The sequence below is a fragment of the Giraffa tippelskirchi genome, chromosome 8 (assembly GCF_054371585.1).
Source record: "Giraffa tippelskirchi isolate mGirTip1 chromosome 8, T2T-mGirTip1v1.2.pri, whole genome shotgun sequence".
Taxonomy (NCBI): Eukaryota; Metazoa; Chordata; class Mammalia; order Artiodactyla; family Giraffidae; genus Giraffa; species Giraffa tippelskirchi.
The window spans coordinates 130,726,005-130,747,188 of NC_137282.1; the positions used below are offsets into that span (position 1 = coordinate 130,726,005).

Below are 21,184 nucleotides of genomic sequence, written 5' to 3' on the forward strand. Positions count from 1 at the left end.
AAATGTGAAATACTTAGAAATAAGTCTGACAAAAGATGACCAAGACCTGTACACTGAAGCCTATAAATCACTGCTGAGGCAAATTAAAACAGACATGAGTAAATGAAGAGATATGTTCATAATTTAGAAGACTCAATATTGTTAAAATGTGAATTCTCAAATTTACTATTAGACTCAAAGCAATTCTAATCGAAATGTCAACAGAGTGTTTGGGGGTTTTTTTGGTAAGAATTCACAGGCTGACTTCCTATATCACATGGGAACCAAAGAACCCAGAATAGCCAAAACAACATTTGAAAAGGATAAAGTTGGTAGATTAATGCTACCTGATTTCAAGACTTATTATATAGTTGAAGACAATGTAGCATTGTTATGCATGCTTGTATGCTCAGTCACTTTAGTTGTGTCCCACTCTTTGTGAGGCTATGGACTGTAGCCCGCCAGGCTCCTCTGTCCATGGGATTCTCCAGGCAAGAATACTGGAGTGGGTTGCTATGTCCTCCTCCAGGGGATCTTCCCAAACCAGGGATTGAACCTGGGTCTCCTGTGTTGCAGGCAGATTCTTTACCCACTGAGCTACCTGGAAAGCCCAGCATTGGTATAAGAATAGGCAAGTAAGTCAGTGGAACAGAATAGAAAGTCTAGAGATAAGCCCACATATATGTGAACAAATTACTTTTGACAAAGGTGCATATAACAATTAAGTGGAGAAGGAATAGCCTTTTCAACAAATGGTCTTGAAACAATAGGATATCCATATGCAAAAAGTAATAATTTTCTGTCCATACCTTGCATCATAGATGAGAGTTAACTTAAAAATAGGTTGTATAACTAAATGTGAAATATAAAAGTAAAATGCTTCTAAAGAAAACATGGGAGAAAGCATTTGCAACCTCTGGTGAGGCAAAGATTTTTCACATATGATGTCAAAACAATGACCCATAAGAGAACAAATTTATAAATTGTACTTCATCAGAATTAAAAACATCTGTTCTTTCTTATATTCCTAAGAGAATGAAAAGACAAGCTACACACGAGGATAAATACTTGTGAATTCTATTCCTGACAAAGAATTTATATACAGAATATATAAAATCTCTCAAAACTTAAACCATACAAATCTATAAGAAAATGGGCAAATAACTTGGACAGTCCACCAACAAAGATACACAGATGGCAAAAAAGCACCTTAAAAGATACTCACCATCAGCAGTCATTAAAGAAGTGCAACTTAAAACCAAAATAAGATATTACTACACACATTATATAATGGCTAAAATTTAAAAAAACAAACAAACTGTGCTAAGTGTTGGTGAGAATGTGGAGGAACTGAAACTGTAATATACTCTCTAGGGAACATAAAAACCAGTCTATTTGGAAAATAACTTGGCAATTTTTACAACGTAGACACATCATATGATCCAGTCATTCTACTCCTAGGTGTTTATCCAAGAGAATGAAAGCATATGTCCTTACAAATTTTACACTAATGTTCATAGCAGCTTTATTTGTTTTAACTAAACTGGAAACAACACAAGTGTTTATCATCAGCTGATAAATATTGATAGATAAACAAAGTGTTGTACGTATTTCCAATTTGATTCTGTTCTGCAACAGGAAGAAGTGAACACTAAAACACGGATGACTATCAGAATGATTATGCTGAGTCAAAAAAGCCAGATAATAAAAGACTGCATTCTTTATGATTCCATTTACATAAAATTCTATGAATGCCAAGTAACCTACAGTGACAAAGCAGGTCAGTGGTTGCTTGAAGGAATGAGGGGTGAGAGAAATTATGAAGGGATACAAGCAAACTTGAGTTTAATTGTTCACTAACTTGATTGTAATGGTGATGATTTCACTGGTGTTTATAATTGTCAGAACTTATCAAATTGTACTTAAATATATGCAGTTTCTTCTGTCAATTATACCTCAATAAAACTGCTAAGAAAACACTTTCAGATGGAAAAATATTTGTAAGATGTCCTTCTGACTGGAATTGAAAAACAATCTTTTATTAAACAATTCTTAGGTGATAATAAAAATGCCAAAAGGAATTAGAGAATTCTGGAAAAATAAAAGAATAATTAAAACACTAAATATCCTATCAAGACATATTTAATGCATAGATAAGAGGAAAATTCAGTCATAAACACATATATCTCTCAAAAGAGAAGAAAATAATACAATTAAAATTTCACCTCAAAAACCAAAACAATGAATTCCCCCTAAAAAGCCCAGAAAAAGAAAATAATAAAGCTAAATACATAAATAGCTGAGACAGACAACAGGGCAGAAGTAAAGCTAAACAATAAATTATAATCCCAGGGTGTTTTTGGAAATTAACAATAGAGACAAAATAGTAATTCATCTAATTTAGAACAAAATAGAAAAGCATGAATTTATATAATAAGAATTGACAAGGAAGAAATAACCATTGATATATAGAAAGTTTTAAAAAATGTGCCTCTTTGGACTTCCCTGGTAGTTCAGTGGCTAAGACCCTGTGCTCTTCACACAGAGGGCCCAGGTTAGAACGAACCCTGACCAGGGAACTATATCTCACATGCTACAACTTGCCTGCCACAATTAAGACCTTGCTTTTTGTTGCTGAGTCACTAAGTCGTGTCTGAGCCTTTTTCAACCCCATGGACTGTAGCTTGCCAGGCTCCTCTGTCCATGGGATTCCCCAGGCAAGAATACTGGAGTAGGTTGTCATTTCTTACCTGGTGCAGCCAAATAAATAAAATGAACACTCAAAAAAAAAAAAAAAGTGCCCCTTTCTACACACATATGCAAATAAACTGGGGGGAAAGAGTAGGGGATTGAGTAAAAATTCATTGATTATGCATTGTATATGGTTTGAAATTTTGAATCACGTTAATATTTTACATATTCAAAGAATAAAATTGAAACAACATGAGGGAAAAGATATTTACATCTTCTCTAGGTATCTTCCAACAAATTACTTAGTAATTACAGAAGAAAAAAGTTACAACTTTACAATGGTTAAATCTGGCTTAAAAATATTTTAATGAAGTGATGCACATTCAGTTCAGTTCAGTTCAGTCGCTCAGTCGTGTCCGACTTTTTGCGACCCCATGAATTGCAGCACGCCAGGCCTCTCTGTCCATCACCAACTCCCAGAGTTTACCCAAACCCATGTCCATCGAGTCACTGGTGCCATCCAACCATCTCATCCTCTGTCGTCCCCTTATCCTCCTGCCCCCAATCCTTCTCAGTGTTAGGGTCTTTTCCAATGGGTCAACTCTTCGCATGAGGTGGCCAAAGTATTGGAGTTGCAGCTTCAACATCAGTCCTTCCAATGAACACCCAGGACTGATCTCCTTTAGGATGGATTGATTGGATCTCCTTGCAGTCCAAGGGACTCTCAAGAGTCTTCTCCAACACCACAGTTCAAAAGCATCAATTCTTCGGTGCTCAGCTTTCTTCACCGTCCAACTCTCACATCCATCCACCGTCCAACTCTCACATCCATCCATGACTACTGGAAAAACCATAGCCTTGACTAGATGGACTTTTGTTGGCAAAGTAATGTCTCTGCTTTTAAATATGCTATCTAGGTTGGCCATAACTTTCCTTCCAAGGAGTAAGCGTCTTTTAATTTCATGGCTGCAATCACCATCAGCAGTGATTTTGGAGCCCAAAAAAATAAAGTCTGACACTGTTTCAGTTGATGATGATTCAGTTAATGATGAACATTAGCACTATCAATAATGGGACAAGCCAACATCATAGCCCTCTTATGTATTTCACTGACAAAATTCACTTAAGCAGAGTTTCTGCCAAGAATACATTAACTGGATCCAATCCACATGTAATAAAATACAAAAGAAGAGGGAACTGTTTCAAATTGAAAACACTGGGACAACTAAATGCAAAATTATGCTGTTGAATCCCGGGCTGGAAAACATAATTGTTATAAAGGACACTGCTTGAATAATAGAGGAAATTAGAATATAAATTGTTGATTAAATACTAGTATTGTATAGATGGTAACTTTCCTGATTGTTAACAATACTGAGCTCATACAACAGAATTTCCTTATTGTTAGGAAAAAAATAATTATAAAGGAGTAAACAGGCATGATGAAATTACTAAATGAGAGAGAGAGAGACAGAATGATAAAGCAAATACAGCAAAATGTTAACTATGAATAGATCTAAGTATGCATAGATAGGAATTCATGTACTATCCTTGGGACTTTTCTATAAATTGGCAACTAAAACAAGATACAAGTTAAATAATTGTATTCACACCACTCCTATAGCAATGATTCCCTTCTGTACCTTAAGTATCCAATTTTTTTTATTCCATAATACTTAAGTTCTAATATCAAATACATAGTTTGTGTATTATGAATCTCCCTCCATAAAAATACAAGTTCTCAGGGACAGGAATCTTTGCTATTTTGTACTATGAAGAAATCCTATTTCTACAACTGTACCTAGCATTTCGTAGAGGGAAGATAGATACTCTTGAACTAGAGAATAAATGTATAATTGGATAAAACAAGCTCTAGAATCAGACAAGTCAAATCCTGGCTCTTAGAGTTCCTTCATGCAACATGGACAGGTTACTGAACTTCCTTGGAACTTAGCTCCTAATAAGCACTTACTTCAAAGGGATATGGGGAAGATGACATCCACAAAAACTGAGAAGTAGGAACTCCAAAAGTTTGTTCTACACAAAGGCAATGAATGAATTGGCAAAACCTGCTGAGAATCAACTTTTTTCAGAACTCTGGAATCAAATCAAAATTTACCACAAGCAGGGAAATAATTAAATAATTAAGAAAAAAAAAAAAAAAGATGAGTCTGGATAACAGACCTTTGAGACATTTTAACTTACCATGGTACAATACCATCTCCTGCTTCCCAGCTTGCAGTGGCCTGAAGACAGCGGCTGGCATTCCCAGTGTGTACCTGGTATCAGAGGGAGCAGAACAGACCTTATTCTCAAAGGTAGTTTTTGTTTTAACCTATCTGGCAGCTCCTTGAAGAACTGTCTCAAATGGCTTGCTTATTTTCACCTAAGAACATTCCCAGGGTTGAAGCAGCTACCTAGGAAAAATTTGCTCAAAACATTTAAAGGCAAATGTATAGTTGTTGCTTCTGGAAACTGGGAATAACAGTTGGGGAAAACAATAACCCGAAAGCTTGGAAGGAAAGGCTAGGGAAGGAGATGCTTTGGGGAATAAGGATTTTGAAAAGCTGTCACGTATTGCTAGGAATCTAGAAGTCCATGCACACATTCACAGCTGGGCACATGCTCAGAAAAGACCTGAGAAAGCCCTAGGCTCTTACCTCTGGCTGACTTCAGGCTCTGCAGGAACAAGGACTGAAGGCTTAGGCCAAGTTGTAATCTGCTTGGCCGAGTGTTGAGTGCACACACACACACACACACACACACACACACACGCACACGCACACAGTCTATCTGCAAAGACTGGGAGTTGTTTTTTTTTTTTTTTTAGTTCTAAGGGCATAAGGAAATTTCTCTTGAATCACTGTGTGTGTGCTTAGCTGCTCAGTCATGTTCGACTCTTTGCGACCCCATGGACTGTAGCCTGCCAAGCTCCTCTGCGCATGGGGATTCTCCAGGCAAGAATACTGGAGTGGGTTGCCAGGCCCTCCTCCAGGGGATCTTCCCAACCCAGGGATCGAACCCAGGTCTCCTGCATTACAGGCGGATTCTTTATTGTCTAAGCCACCAGGGAAGCCCTAGCTGACCATTAATGTAACAGAACAGACTTTAATGACCACATATGACAAAGGATACAAACTTTACAAAACTAGTGCAGAAAAGTCACAAAACAAAAAGCAAGGAAAATGCAAATCAAAACCACAATGAGATGCCCACTCCATGCCTACTCAGATGGCTATAACATTTTAAAATAAAAATAAAAAGTGATAATGAGGATGTGGAGAAACTGGAACCCTTGTATATTGCTGGTAAGGCTATAAAATGGTACATCAACGGCATGATGTCAGCTCCTCAAAAGTTAAACAATTAGGACCCAGCAGTTCCACTCCTTGGTATACATCTGAGAGAACTGAAAACATAGGGTCAAACAAAAAACATGTATACAAATGTTATAGCAAAATTATTCATTACCAAAAGGTGGAAGCGACCCAAAATGTGCATCAACATGAAATAGGTAAATGTAATATGGTATATCTGTGCAAGGGAATATTATTTAGCCTTAAAAAGAATGAAGTAGTGATACATTCTACAACATGGATAAATCTTGAAAATACTATGCTAAGTATTAATAATAATAAAAAATGTCAGACACAGAGAGTTATATACCTTGTGATTTCACTTACATAGAAAGTCTAGAATAGCCAAATCCATCAAAGTAGAAAGCTGATGTGGGGTTGCCAGAGGATAACAGGAGGTGAGAATGGGGATGAACTGCTTAATGTGTATGGAATTCCTGGAGGTGGAGATGTATAAAAAATGTTCTGGAATTATTAATAAGTAGTGGGAATGACTGGACAGTATTGTGAATGTACTAAAAGCCACTGAATCATACACTTAAAAATGGTTAAAATGATAAACCTTATGTTATGTGAATTCTATTTCAATTTTTTTAATGGGATCTCAGTTCCCCCACCAGGGCTGAACCCTGACCTCTGCAGTTAAAGCACAGAATCCTAACCGCTAGACTACTAGAGAACTCTTTATTTCAATTTTTAAATAAGTAATATGAGATGCTCAAATACAATGATGTATTTTGAACTTTTCAGGACTGAGTCTTTCAAAATAAGTGCCCAATAAAAACGGTCTCCTGCATTGCAGGAAGATTCTTTACCGTCTAAGCCACCAGGGAAGCCCCAAATAGTAACATATGGGCCTCTTCTCTAAGAAGTCAGAGGCATCCTCATCTGTTCAGCAACCCTCTCCCATTGGCTTGAAACCACGACTCTGAGTAAGGACCCTGGTCCCCCAGGTCCTGTTGCAGGGATACAGGGAGGCAGAGGATAATTGCAACTAGTCCTAGAAGACTCTGAGTCCCCAAAGCTGGCTGAGACTGGTTAAAGCTTCCTTTATCGTGACAGGGCCTTGGTTGGTAGGAAGAGGTCAGAAGTTGTCATTAGCAGGGTCTGAACGCCACATCTGCCCCTATCCCTCACGAGGCCTCAACCTCAGGGCCTTCTAGATGATGCTTTTCTCTGAGGTAAAATAGAGGTGAAGACTCTGGGATCAGAGGCACCACATCATCATCAGTGTGGTTTACTGGTCTGCTAACTATAAAAGCACTGGCCACTGCTCTCAGAGGCCAGACTGTAGCCTATCTATATCTTGGAAAGTTCTGGGGGCTCACAGTCCCTCTCCCACCTCCCCTTCTGCTGCCCCCACCCCACACCTCCACCTCCTTCCCACAGTGCTTGGCTCATCCCAGACGGAGACATTCCCCAGAAGCCCCCAAACTCCATGGAGTCCAGCAGGCTTCTTTCCTTACACGCCTGCCTTGGAACAGCTGGTCTGAAGTGAAGTGAAGTTGCCCAGTTGTGTCCGACTCTTTGCAACCCCATGCACTATAGCCTGCCAGGCTCCTGCGTCTATGGAATTTTCCAGGCAAGGATACTGGAGTGGGTTGCCATTTCCTTCTCCAGGGGATCTTCCCGACCTAGGGATCGAACCCGGATCTCCTGCACTGCAAGCCAACTCTTTACCGTATGAGCCACTAGGAAAGTTCCTCAGAGGCTGTGGAACGTTCTGGCAGGCCCAGAGCCCCTCCCCCGCACTGCCTCCTATACACAGCGGGGCGGAAGGAGCAGAGAGGGAGGAAGGCCTCTGATTGGAGGAAGCTTGGTGAGAGGGCGGGGCGATGGGCGTGTCCAACGGCCCCTGAAGAAGCCGTTGGGATCCGTTAATTTCAAGCGGGACTTTGCTCATTATTCTCTAAGATGGCATGAAGCTGACTTGGGTGGAGAACGGGCTTATGAGGATCTCCCCTTCCAGGAAGATGAGAACTGCTATAAGGATTCAGGAAAACCCCTGAGGCCCCGGATGTGGAGAACTGAGCTCCCCGTCCCTCACAGTAGGTTGGTTGCAGACGTTGTGGCAGGAGGGGTCCCAGGGGTTTTGTGCTCCTGGTCCTGCCAGATGGGCAGTGGTTGGAGATGGGCCCCCAAGCCCCTGGCAAGCCCCTTCCCCCTCGCCTTGGGCCTCATCCGAGCATTTCTCCGCTCTTTTCTCCCTTTGCCGCTGTGTCTCTCTTGTGGAAGGATTCCATTCTTCCATCCTAAGGAGGAGAGCCCCTTCAATGTCCTGAAAGACACTGGGGCTCTGAGGACGATTATATACCGGCCCATCCCTGTGCGCCCCGGGCCTTTCCCCGGCCTCCCTTTCCCGGTTTGCGGATATCTTTCCTAACTTCTTAGTCTCATTTATCACCTCCCTCCCTGCTGTGATTGGTGAAGGGTTGGGGTGGATGAACTGGAGATCTGGGGGGTGGGGGGTGGGGGGTCCGGGATCAGTTTCAAGTCCAAAGATGCCCTTCCAAGCTCTGTGTGATCGTGGGAAATTTACTGACCCTTTCATGAGTGTGTGCTCTCACCTGGAAAGTGACAAAAATCATAATGCTCATTGAATCATGGTGAGAACGGGAGTGATTATGTCAGTGTCTTTGGAAAACAGATGTACTGCAAATTACTTACTGGGGTTTTAACTCTGTTCTTCCTGCTGCCTTCCCCTCAGCTGCTGTCTTTTCTGTGTACCAGGTTTCTGCCTTTTTTCTTCCACAGGATGGGTCAGTCAAGCCATAACAGAGCATGGAGGCAGTCCCTTTGTCCACCCTGTCATCTTCTAGGAACTAGGAAACACCCTTCCTGGGTCCCTGCTCCAGTGGACTTCCCCGACTCTTCCTTTCCAAGTTTGCTGTGGCATTAGCCATCTGGAAAAAGAGCTGCTGGTAGGACCTGGGACTTTTGTTCACACCCACAACCCTTCCCTCCAGATATCCAGTACTCTGCCTTCAGGGAGGAGACTTCAACTTCAGGCAACAGGAGAAAACCAAACCTTCAAGGGCTTTGGTTCCCTCCAAGGCCAAGGTTCCCAAGATCCTTGGTTAAGAGGTCTGGGCCACCGCCTTCCCTTCCTCACTCTTTTTTTCCCTGTTTGTCCCAGAGTTCTGCTATAACCCCAAAGCTTTTCTGTTTACCATCAACATGGAAACTTGACTCTTCATATAGGTATATTTTCCCTCTTTTGTGCATCATCTTGTTTCCAAAACTGCCTTTTTGTGAAGGAGGCTTGTGGGACTCAAGGGGCCTGGCCAGTCACCCAGGCTCCCCCAAAGCCTCTCAGACCACTGGTCGTGTGGAGAAGTTTAATAAAGATGTCATTACTTCTCAACTGTTGTGGCTTGTGTTCGGTATGCTGATTCAGAAGTGAAGACTTATAGGGATCCCTTTTATCCTTCCCACTCAAACCAGGTGGAAGGTGTTTGCATCCCCAGGGAAATGGGCAATGAGAGGTGGGTGGAGGGGATGTTATAATGGGCACCCCAGCCTGCCCACCCCTGCCTTTAAATGAAGCTCCTCACTGTCTCCTCTAGGGACCTGGAATTACCTGGTTTACTACACACCTGGCAGAGTTTTCTGAGCATTTGCATTTTTATAGGGCAGGAACTAGAAGGGAACAAATTTATCCACCAGAAAGTCAGGTCAGGAGGAAGCAGGTAAACAGTGATTCATATTAAGGCCCTAGAATTTTATTAGTTGCTATATTTATAACTTTGTTCTTTTAGTCCTTGATTGAGGATAAAGGGAGTATTGTAAAGGAATAGATTGCTGGTGGGGGGGGGGGGTTGTCCTCATTAGAGCGGGAATGGAAGAGTGCAGGTATCACATCACTGGCCTATGCTGTGCACCTGGAAGGTGTGGGCAACTTCCCTGGATCCCACAGTCGGGAGTAACAGTCCTAGAACACAATTACCTGCTTCCTAGGCCCTTAGAGGTTGCCCAGTGCTTCCGCCTCTCTCTCCGGCCTATCTTCCCTGTGTACCATGGATACCAGAGCTAATGTGGCAAGAGAACAGACCTCCCTAAGACTTTCCATCTGGGGCCCTGGTTGTGTGTTTTTCTATGTCAGTGATGATCACAGAATATTCTTGGAGTTGACTTCTGTAATGGCTCTGGGCACCTTTTAAGGAGGAGGGATGGTGGAGTCTCTATAAACCTGGAGCCCCTTGAAGTACAGAGTATGTGTTCATCTGTTCTGTTTCTTGGTGGACTGACGAATGAAAGATATGGACCTATTTGTAATCATGCCACTCAGCAGGAATACTGGTGAATAGAAGAGGGCTTCTTTGGAAACCTCTGATCTTTCCAGCCTTGAGGTTCTGGGCCTAATATGCATATAATAATCAGTTAAGTCACTCATGACTTAACTGTCTGACTCTTTGCGACCCCACGGACTGCAGCACACCAGGCCTCCCTGTCCATCACCAACTCCCAGAGTCTACTCATTCATGTTCATTGAGTCAGTGATGCCATCCAACCATCTCTTCCTCTGTTGTCCCCTTCTCCTCCGTCAAGGCTATGGTTTTTCCAGTAGTCACGTATGCATGTGAAAATTGAGCTATAAAGAAAGCTGAGCACTGAAGAATTGATGCTTTTGAACTGTGGTGTTGGAGAAGACTCTTGAGAGTCCCTTGGACTGCAAGGAGATCCAACCAGTCCATCCTAAAGGAGATCAGTCCTGAGTGTTCATTGGAAGGACTGATGTTGAAGCTGAGACTCCAGTACTTTGATCACCTGATGCGAAGAACTGACTCATTTGAAAAGACCCTGATGTTGGGAAAGGTAATAATCACTAGTGGCCTGAAATCTGTAACAGTGTTACCATTGATCCATATCATTCAGTTGAGTCGCTCAGTTGTGTCCTACTCTTTGCGACCCCATGAATCGCAGCACGCCAGGCCTCCCTGTCCATCACCAACTCCCAGAGTCTACCCAAACCCATGCCCATCGAGTTGGTGATGCCATCTAGCCATAGCATCCTCTGTCGTCCCCTTCTCCTCCTGCCCCCAATCCTTCCCAGCATTAGGATCTTTTCCAATGAGTCAACTCTTTGCATAAGGTGGCCAAAGTATTGGAGTTTCAGCTTCAACATCAGTCCTTCCAATGAACACCCAGGACTGATCTCCCCTAGGATGGACTGGTTGGATCTCCTTGCAGTCCAAGGGACTCTCAAGAGTCTTCTCCAACACCACAGTTCAAAAGCATCAATTCTCTGGCGCTCAGCTTTCTTCACTGTCCAACTCTCACATCCATACATGACTACTGGAAAAACCATAGCCTTGACTAGACGGACCTTTGTTGGCAAAGTAATGTCTCTGCTTTTAAATATGCTATCTAGGTTGGTCATAACTTTGCTTCCAAGGAGTAAGTGTCTTTTAATTTCATGGCTGCAGTCACCATCTGCAGTGATTTTGGAGCCCAGAAAAATAAAGTCAGCCACTGTTTCCACTGTTTCCCCATCTATTTCCCATGGAGTGATAGGACCAGATGCCATGATCTTAGTTTTCTGAATGTTGAGCTTTAAGCCAACTTTTTCACTCTCCTCTTTCACTTTCATCAAGAGGCTCTTTAGTTCTTCTTCGCTTTCTGCCATAAGGGTGGTGTCATCTGTATATCTGAGGTTATTGGTATTTCTCCCGGCAATCTTGATTCCAGCTTGTGTTTCTTCCAGCCCAGCATTTCTCATGATGTACTCTGCATGTAAGTTACATAAGCAGGGTGACAGTATACAGCCTTGACATACTCCTTTTCCTATTTGGAACCAGTCTGTTGTTCCATGTCCAGTTCTAACTGTTGCTTCCTGACCTGCATACAGGTTTCTCAAGAGACAGGTCAGATGATCTGGTATTCCCATCTTTAAGAATTTTCCGCAGTTTATTATGATCCACATAGTCAAAGGCTTTGGCATAGTCAATAAAGCAGAAATAGATGTTTTTCTGGAACTCTCTTGCTTTTTCAATGATCCAGCAGATGTTGCCAATTTGATCTCTGGTTCCTTTGCCTTTTCTAAAACCAGTTTGAACATCTGGAAGTTCACGGTTTACGTATTGGTGAAGCCTGGCTTGGAGAATTTTGAGCATTACTTTACTAGCGTGTGAAACGAGTGCAATTGTGCGGTAGTTTGAGCATTCTTTGGCATTGCCTTTCTTTGGGATTGGAATGAAAACTGACCTTTTCCAGTCCTGTGGCCACTACTGAGTTTTCCAAATTTGCTGGCATATCAAGTGCAGCACTTTCACAGCATCACCTTTGAGGATTTGATATAGCTCAACTGAAATTCCATCACCTCCACTAGCTTTGTTCGTAGTGATGCTTTCTAAGGCCCACTTGGCTTCACATTCCAGGATGTCTGGCTCTAGGTGAGTGATCACACCATCGTGATTATCTGGGTCATGAAGATCTTTTCCACATCATTAATCATCATAAGTCTGTAATTTCTCAAATCCTATTGGTTATTTGTGCTATAGAGAGCTCTGTGATTTGGAGGTAGAGAGATACTATGGCCATTTTACAGATGAGCATTTCTGAAATGGAAAAAGGACCCAACTCCTTTGAAGGGAGGAGTGTGCAGTGCGCTTGCCTTATTGTTCTATATTACTTCTCCTCTCTTTCCAACCCTTACACTTTAGAAAGTGAAAACAAAAAAAGCAAACAGCAACATGGGTTTATTTAGTGCTTAGTTTGTCAGGACACGTTTGACTCAGGAAGCACTGGGAGGGGCACAGAGAAGTCACTAGATACTTGCTCACTGCATCTCTCCATGTCTTCTACTTTTTAATGTTAGAGTCCCTCTTCATTGCTCACCATCCAGAAAATTCACTGAAATTCTAATGTCGTTAGCTGTTGCATAGGTTACTTTGGGGACAACTGCAGTTACTGAGCGATTAAATCTCCAGCCCTCTCCCTAACTAGTTGTATGACCTGCAGCCAGTCGTTAACATCTCTGTGTCTGTTTTCTCAGAAAATGGATGATCTAACCCCTAGGTCACCAGGATGGGCGAAGACTATGAGGAACAATACATGAAGTATATGAGATGCTTACCACACTGTTTGGTAAATAACGCTAGTTCCCTCTCTCCTGCCTGGACAATCCTTTGTATTCTGAAAAGAACTAGCCTATTTAGGGTGTATCACAACCAAAAGGAAGGCATCCCAAGTTCTCCCTCCCCAAGCTGGTTCAAGGCCAACCCAGATTCTGTAAAACTTTCTGAAAGACTTCCATCTTTCTGTGCAGCAGCCCTCTTCCTAGAAACTGGCTGTGGCAGGTCAGTGCATTCTGGAACAATCTGAAAGGCCTGGGGCTCATTACCTTCCATCATTCTCCATTCATCTAGTCTGGAGCCATCCCCTCATGGAGACCTGGAAGAGATAAGTGGGTTTGATGGTGCAGCTGTGCCCTAAAGCCTCCAGTAGCATCGAGAAGCCAGCCCTTTCTTCCTTCAGTAGACCTTGAAATGCAGGTGCAGACATAGCCACGATTTTTCAATGTGCTTCTCTTACTACCTGGGTCAAAAATCTTTGCCAGACCAATTCCTTTGAGAAACCAGAGCCTCAAAGCATACAGCACAGTCACTCAAATCCTAAAAACAACCAACTCCTTGGTGGGTCCTGCTAGCCTCCTGGCTTCACTAGATAGAGGGCCCTCAAGGGCACTCCATGTGGAGAGCACCCCAGCCTTCTGCTCCTTCTCCCTCTTCTAGAGGAGGATGGTCGATGGACTAGATCCACACGTTGGACCTGTACAGCTGTCCTCCCAACTGCTCTTCTGATCCTGCCCTGCATTCCTGTCCTGCTCATCCTTGCCTGGACCCCTCTCACATCCCTTCTTTTTTGCTTACCCCAAGGTGGATTAGAGTCTATGACCCTTCTCCCATCTGGGCTGTGCCCAGAGGGCCAAGCCTCATATCCACATAGAATTCCTGCAGAGCTGCCCTTCTCAGTCCCATCTCTCAACTTCCTAGGGTCCTGTAGCCTTTGCCTGCCTCTCCAAGACCTGCCTGTGTGGTTGTCTTTCCTACCTCCAGCTGCCTGCCTTCCTGTTGTGGCAGCCAGGCTGAGTGTCAGAGGCTATAACACTATGATGGCTGAGTGTCAGAGGTGTCATGTGAAGGGAACTCCAATTGTGGGGTCAGAAAATTTAAAGTTTGAGACCCACTTCTGCTTCATAAGCTCTATAAGAACTTGGGGGGAAATGGGCAACTTTCATCCTCAGTTTGGAAAATCTATAAAGTGGGGAAAGCAGTAATGTATAAATTGGAGTTTTTAGGTAAGGAATGGAAGGAATGATAATCCGTGTGAAACAATTTATTTTTGATAATGAGATGCCATATAGTCTCTCTACCTCTGCTGCTGACTTTATGTGTTGTAAGTGTCTCCAATTACGTTTCATCCTCCACCATTCTGCAGACAAAGTTGGATGTAGGGAAGGAACCTTGGTTGACCACCCCTGGAATTGGATACTCTTTGATTATAATTTTATTTATTTTCCCCCTAATTATAATTTTATTTATCTTTCCTCAATATTGTATTATCAGTGTTATATAGGTTACTTCAACATATTATGAACCTCATGATACATTGAAAGTATTATTGTTTTAAACAGCAAACAGTCTTTTAAAGAGTATGAAATGAAAATTTTGGAATTTTGAAATTTTACCATTTATACCATATCAAAATATCAAATTCCTTGGAATTACCTAACAGAAGATATACAAGCCCTCAATGCAGAAAGTGGGGGAAATATTGGAAGAAATTATGGAGACCTGAATTAGTGGAGTGAGACACCATGTTTGAGTTATGAGTCAATATTGCAAGGATGTCAGGTGACTGCAATTTGGTCTTCAGATTCAGGGCAATGCCAATCAAAATCTCAATGTGTAGAAGTGTATGTGTGTGTGTGTGATTTTAAAATCTTAGCCAAGGCACCTGAAAAAGAACACGGGTCACCAAAGAAGATACAGTGTGAGTGAGTGCTCAGTCGTGTGTAACTCTTTACAACTCCATGGACTATAGCCCACGAGGCTCCTCTGTCCATGGTATTTTTTCCAGGCAAGAATACTGGAGTGGGTTGCCATTTCCTTCTCCAGGGTAGAATTGAATACTCTTGTATCCAAGAGTAAAATACTCTTGTATTTTACTCCAAACCAAAGATGGAGGCAGCTCAGGCAAGGGGATTTTATCATGCCTGGCACAGACCCCCATTTTCCTATCAATCTCAGGGAGGATGGAAAGCCCTAGAGCTCAACAGAAAAGTCCCAGGAAAAGTCCCAGCCTCTGCTTCCCTAGCAGGTCAGGGCTGAATTAACCTACAGCCATTTGAAGGATTCCTCAAAAGGTAGAATCTCAACAGAAGGCTTAAAAGTGTGAAGATAAAGGAAGAATGAGGCCCCTTGATTGCTGTTGAGGTACTCCCCACCTCCTCCCAGACCTCTAGGGTGACCCATAGTTGTTTCCATTTATTTTTCAACATGGAAGCCAAGCTCTTGGTGTGTGGGGGTCAGTGATCCCCAGTATTGCGTCCTGATGCCCTTCCTGAAGCAACTGTGTGCTGGCAGCTCTCACAATTGACCTGTCCAGCTGTGCACACTCCAGCCAGCCCCCCTCTACCTCCAGAGAGAGTGAAATGTTTCTCTAACATTCTTTCTTCATTCAAGCTGGGACTAGTGTGATGTTTCAGAAGTGAAACCAAACTGGGAGCCAATTATGATCTTCCCACCTCAAGCAGATAGATGTTTTTGCTACAGGAGACCTGGATGTTAAGGAGAGGCAGAGAGGGCTGGTGAGAGGGCTGCCTGGGGTCATCCCACCACCCCTTGGAAGTACTCGCCACCTGACTCCAGTGGGGACACTCTGGTCCCTCTACTCTCTTGAACAGAGCCAGCCTCTCCCTGGGTGGTTTACCTGGCACCTGACAGAGTCTTCCCATGAGTATTTACATCGTAGAAGGGTCTTTTCACCCAAAGGAATAAGGAAAAGCCAGTGGGAGGTTTTTAGTGGCAGCACTTGTCATTCCAGAGCCCTGATGGTTAGATTTTCGTCATTATGTCAGACCTGGGACAAGGGTGAAGGGAGCAGGGATTGGGGAATCGATGAGTGCGGGAACCTAGGGGAGAGCTCTGGAATCTTCCAGCCCCTTCTAACTGCTGGGACGGTGGATCTCAGAAATTAAAGGAGCATCAGGGATTGCAGAGGCTACCATGTACTTTCTGCTCCTTCCTTCTCTCAATGGCATGACCAGGGTTGATTCAGCAAGGAAACAATAGCTCCTCCCCTCCCCTGACTGCACCCCCAAGATCTTCCCTGCAGGGCCATGGCTCTACACCCGGTTTCCTACCACTGTTGGGCCACAGCGGTCTCTGCAAGCTACTTTCTCTCTGGGCTCTGGATTTCTTGTGAAGGAAGGACCAATGGCTCTGCAAGGGCCCACCAGGAAACATAACCATCAGGCATTGGTCTGATTGGAGTACAGGGAGCCGCTCCTTGTCTGGGGTGAATTCTGAAATTCATCATGCACGAGCTTGCCGGTAATAAGATTACTAACAGTTTTCATGGATATTGAACAGGGGATTCTAACACCCATTGAGGAAGGCTAGCGTGGATGACCTCTAATAGCTCTGTGAGCCCTGAGATTCTGCTGAGCCTGAGATCCCTAATATTATTGCTAATATGCTGTAACTTATAATAATGTTTTCAATGATGCATATCATTAATAATAATGACCGTTATCACTCTTGCCTTTCCCAGCCCGATGTGTGATCTATATAACTAAATGTAACTCCTCAGGCATACTTACCAGAGATGGTACTTACCATTGTTACTTTACAGGAAAGGAAACTCAGCCAAGAAACAGATTCTGAACCAGCTCCTCACGCTGGATGTCCCTCCTCCTGCAGGAGCAGGTGCTCCAGCCTCAGGATATTCAGGACCCTCCAGTTCTTTGCAGCTGTCCATCTGCCCTCTTCCAGGCCTCCTCCCAGCCACCTCAGATGCTCCTGGATTGCCACATTTGTCTCCTTCTGCCCCTGCTTGTCTGATACAGGATTCTAGTCCTGTCTGGGTCCCTTTGACCCAAAGCCAGTCACATCACCATGCTGATCCCTTTGGAACTTAAAATCTAGTGAATTCTTCCAGTCAGAGGTGCCATGTGGCTTGAGGCCAATCCATTCACCCATCCATCTCCTCCTGGGTAGTAGATACATAGGTTATCTTTAAAGGAGTGAAAACAGGCCATCTCTGTAAAACCAGAGATCTGGAAACCAGCTTAAGCGCTGCCCCTTGAGGAAGTGTGTAAGGCCCTTCAGTGCACACCCAGTGTCTTTCACTTTTACTTTGATTTCTCTCCATACTGGAGAGTGCTTGGCACACAGTAGGTCAGCAAATGCTTGCTGAAACACCTAGTGCTGATTGCTCCGACTCTCTCACTTTTTCTTCTGGATCGTTTTCTCAAATTCAAGGTTCACATACCAAGATTCAGGCTCTGATCTAAAACCCAGCAAATTCTGCATCTCTAATGGTCTCTGCAGTTCTGTAGGTAACTTCAGTGTAAATCAATTTATTGAATGTTTACCCAGCTCTGCAACTCACTAGCTGTGTGACCTTGGGCAAGTTATTTAACCCCTCTCTACTTAGCTTCCCCAGTGGGGATGATAATAGTAACCCGCTTGATTGGATTGTTTTGATGACAAATTGAGATAATCTATAGGAAGCTCTTAGAACAGTGCATGGCACATAGGAAACTCAATGAATGTCAGCTATAATCAATGTGATCTTGCAGTTCAACATCAACTTGGAAAATACCAAGCTTGTGTCAACCTATGAAGGGATGAGAACTTTCCCATAATTAGTCAGGGTAGTTAAGGCAACCAGCCAATCCCTGGTAGACAGGCAGAATATTATCCTTGAGAGATCCCCCAAGTAATGTGTGGAAAGGGTATGATAGGGAACCCAGGAGGGTAACATTTCAAGATTACTGGATGTAACTGAAGGCTTAATTCTCTTCTTCTTGGTAATATTCCTTCTCAAATGGTGAACAAGATACTTGCTTCTTACCAGGACATGCCAAGTCAGAGATGGAGGGGACAGATGTGAGGCTCTGAGGTTTTGTCTCATGAGAAAGTGGGATTGGTCACAGAAAGGTCAGCTGATAGATGTAATCATGGTTTTGGGAACCGAGGACACCTCAGATATAGCACTGGGGATTCAAAGGAAAGACATTCACCCTGGCAAGACATATAAATGCTGGAGTCGCTGCTGGATGTGCCATAAAGCACCAATGAACACATGTTACAGAGGAGGTGACGAAAGAAGAGGGGGTGTGCTCATCATCACCTAACCAGATGGGCAGCCTGGACAGAGAAGCCGAGGGCTGCGGGAGGTTGGTCAGTAGGCTGACTGGCTGTGGACCAGATGGGCTTGGGGATCCCATGGAGATGGGTGAAATTCCAGATTCACTCTCTCATCAATAGGAAACCAAGTAAGTAACTGCAGGCGGCACTGACATCCCAGGAAGGGACTGGATAGTGAGATCTTCCTCAGCGCAGCCCCAGAGAGACTCCAGCACTCAACCGTGGAGAGAATACTTGGTGTGATTCACTAGGAGTATATTCAACTGTTGGCTAAACGGATCAGAAGATCCTTATTCCAACAAAGCAGAACAATAACCAGACAAGAGCCTGCGATCTGGGTCCATTTCCCCAGAGTCAGTGAGCAGAAGAAAGATGCCAAACATTGTCCCAAATAAGATCATAGGACAAGACCACTGCACTTGTTCGAAGATGCTGAATGGCCCTACTGGGGATCACAGGATATCTGGAGAGGGAAAGGTCAGCTTCCCTCTTTGGCCTGTTGGGAAACGTATTAATTTCCCTCTGCTAGAGGCTGCAGGGAAGGGAAACCTATGAGCCTTGTAAACATTCACTGCTGTGAGCTGGGGAACCTGAAATAAAATGAAAGCTGAGAATCTAAGATCTTTGGTTTAAAGGCTGAAAACACAGATATTTTTAGACTGAGAAAGGGGTAGTGTTCCTTTGAGATGTTTGCAGAGCAACCTGTGTAGGGGTCTGATTTTATTATGCAAAGGTAGAAACCTCAGTTGTTTACCTGTGAGAAGACTTCTTTTCACAGCAAACTTTTCCTGCTGCCAACTGCATCACATGGGTCTGGGGATCTAAGCGTGATATGTAAAACTATGTGTTCAGGTTTTGCCTGCTCCTTGCCAACAGTCTTTTCTTTTGGATGCTTGCATGCTTAGTTGCTCAGTCATGTCCGACTCTTGGCAACCCCATGGACTAACCACCAGGATCCTCTGTCCATGGAATTCTTCAGACAAGAATACTTGACTGGGTAGCCATTCCCTTCCCAAGGGATTTTCCCTACCCAGGAATTGAACTTGGGTCTCCTGCATTGCAGGCAAATTCTTTATCGTCTGAGCCACCAGGAAAGCCCTTTCTTTTGGATAAGTGTGTCTATTTCACCAGCAGCAGTTTGCAGAAATCCCCATGGCTGCAAAAACAGAGGAAGCCCCACCCAGTTTACTGAAGCCCTGAGACATTTACTGCAAACACACTGAGAACAGATAACAGAAAACACAGAAGTACTTGGCCTGTACTTACGAAAAATCGATACCCACAGACTCTGGGAGAAAAGTTGCTACCCTTGTGGGAAGGGGGACATCTGAGACAGTGACCTTCCTCTTACCTGGTTAGAAATGATATCTCTTTAAAAAAAAAATAGCAAGTCTAAGTTCTTTTGGAATTTTAGTGCTGTAATCATGGCAAAATGAAAAAAAAAATCTTCTTTGAGGAGAATCTGTGGACTGTACCAATTTGTGGACTGAACTTGGAGAGAGAGGGTTGAAGTCTTGCCAGAAAGATTAATAATTCAGCCAGGCTCAGAGTGTATCAGCTACCTCTCTTCTGCAAGAGATCAGAGAGCTAAAGCCTTCTGTCTATCAGGAAAGAGGATCTGGTAGGCAAACACCTCTTCAGTTACAGGTTTTTGAATTAGGAAGAGACAGGAAGATGGGTTTGGTCTTTGCAGTGAGCTATTGTGAGGTTTTCTGTCTTTAGGGGACAAAGTTACAGGCTTTCAGGGCAGAGGGGACCAGATGAGGCTGGAGGTGGAAAACTATTAAACAAGGGACCTCTAGAGGTCACCAGGCCAGGAGAAGGAATGGTAAGGTCTGGGCAGGACCATCTGAAGCCTGGGTGGATTTTCCTGGCCAGAGTAGGAATGTATACAAGCCAAAAAAGGCCAGAAAGACTAATGTGGGCTCAGAAGAAACCACTTAACCAAGAGGACCTTGAGTCAACATTCTGAGAATTTTAGTCCTTGAGGCCAAACCAAGGACTTTCAGATCAGACTATAAATTTGACTACTTCAATCAGGACAAAATACTGTCGGAAATGAATGAGCTGAAGGGAGGAAGAAAGGATAGAGGAGGTAGTGTGATGTCATGGGAAGAGCTAAAGTTTTGCAGCCAGACTTACTGTGTGACCTTCTGCAAGTTACTTAACCTCCCTGAGCCTCAGCTCCTTCATCTGAAAGACTGGCATAATAGCATTTACCTTGAGAGGCTGCTGTGAGGGTTCAGTGATACATGCAGGTGAAGCAGCAGCACAGGACCTAGACCTGTAGGTGCTCAGTAACTGTTAGCTTCCTTCCCCTTCTAGAAGCTGTGCTTGCAAGGCAGTGGCTGTACATGTAGAGCTGACTGTATCAGCCCCGTGTGGTTCTCAAGCACTTTAAAGCCAGTTAGTCTGAACTGAGATGTGCCGTGTGAAACACACATCAGATTCCCAACACTATGTAAAATATCTTATTAATAATTCTGTAGTGATTATATGTTGAAATGAAAATATTTTTGATATATTGAGTTAAATAAACTATATATTAATTTCACCTGGTTCTCTAGACTCGATTTAATGGGCTTCTAGAAAATTTAAAATTACAGTGCAGCACAGACTTTATGCCTCTTAGACAGTGCTGACCTAGACACTAAGAGGAAGATAGCGTTGGGAAGCTGTGTTCCAGAAGCTCATTTGTTTCTCTACCGGGGGTCTGTGCTTTGTTTTGTTGTCCTGCATGCATGCGTGCTCTTCACGTCACTTCACTTCACTTCAGTCATG

General features: G+C 43.4%; 2 long non-coding RNA genes across 2 annotated transcripts; one reads left to right on the forward strand and one right to left on the reverse strand.

Moving 5' to 3' along the window:
- Positions 1–1,983: 1,983 nt before the first annotated feature.
- Positions 1,984–7,779, reverse strand: LOC145516267 (uncharacterized). Its single transcript, XR_014061247.1, has 4 exons — positions 7,493–7,779; positions 6,354–6,463; positions 4,876–4,949; positions 1,984–3,927 (listed from the first exon to the last, which is right to left on the reverse strand). It is a non-coding gene; the product is annotated as an uncharacterized LOC145516267 (long non-coding RNA).
- A 136-nt stretch (positions 7,780–7,915) lies between these two features.
- LOC145516266 (uncharacterized) lies at positions 7,916–9,390 on the forward strand. The gene is made up of 3 exons (XR_014061246.1): positions 7,916–8,074; positions 8,781–9,182; positions 9,335–9,390. It is a non-coding gene; the product is annotated as an uncharacterized LOC145516266 (long non-coding RNA).
- Positions 9,391–21,184: the final 11,794 nt, after the last annotated feature.